Source organism: Morone saxatilis, unplaced genomic scaffold, assembly GCF_004916995.1.
Source record: "Morone saxatilis isolate NCDOM2014 unplaced genomic scaffold, NCSU_SB_2.0 Contig7, whole genome shotgun sequence".
NCBI classification, from domain to species: Eukaryota; Metazoa; Chordata; class Actinopteri; family Moronidae; genus Morone; species Morone saxatilis.
This window is the reverse complement of record NW_023340246.1, coordinates 4,583,784-4,584,700: the sequence shown is the minus strand read 5'-3', so window position 1 is coordinate 4,584,700 and position 917 is coordinate 4,583,784. Positions and strand designations below refer to the sequence as shown.

Here is a 917-nt window from a genome sequence, read left to right as displayed (position 1 = left end):
TGTGTGTGTGTGTGTGGTTTCAGTCGGTATGCCAGTGCTGTAGCTGCAGCATTAATGGAATGCTGGTTGAATTCTGTGACTATGGGACAATGGCTGTTGTGGATGAACCTGATCTCTCTTGGAAGAAGTTGAAATGTTTTGCATGTTCTTTGCATGACCCAGTCTAAATGTGCTCCACAGTATTCACTTTTACCCAGCGTGGACAGGTTAGAGCACGCTGGGCTTTATATAGCCCCAAAACAGAAAATGCCCAGTCATTACTATAAGCAGCAAGATGTATAAATAATCACACATGATGTGGCAGCTGGCTTACAATCACATGTAAGTCTTGTTCTGTAGAGGTGTCAGACTTTTGCTTGTAAATGTCTGGTCAGCGTTTGCAGGCACCGGTGGATGCATTGCTCTGGAACCTCCCAGTGATGGGCCCTCTGTCCCTGCACACCGGGTCATCAGTTCTTGTTGGGTTTTGTGTGGCGCTTGTGAACCATGTAAATGTTTCAGATGCCGTGCTGCTGCGATGTGCTGCAGCAAATGGGAAAACACTGAAAAGAGCACAAGGCATGTCAAACTTCACAACTGTATCTTGGCAGAGTCTGAATGCAGCGTGTGTCTCTGTGTGTGTGTGTGTGTGTGTGTGTGTGTCAGGGTGGGAAATTGACTTTTTAAACGTCTACCAGCCGCTGACAGATAAATGTTCACCATTCCCTCATTAGTAAGTCATTATTCCTTATCTGTTGTGTGTTTGTGTGAATGCTTTTTGTTCTCAGGTCTCTCTTGGAAAAGCTCAATGAGACTGATTAAATAAAGATTACTATTATTCTAATTATTATTGTGTGTGTGTGTGTGAAATCTTTCTACCCTTTTCATTTCATATTTTACCAGCATTCGACTAGTGGCAGGTTACACCCCCCCCCCCC

General features: G+C 44.3%; 1 protein-coding gene across 5 annotated transcripts in view; it reads left to right on the top strand.

The window, feature by feature from the left end:
• Positions 1–917, top strand: part of fam49a (family with sequence similarity 49 member A) — a 32,023-nt gene that overhangs the window by 1,373 nt on the left and 29,733 nt on the right. The window lies entirely within an intron of this gene.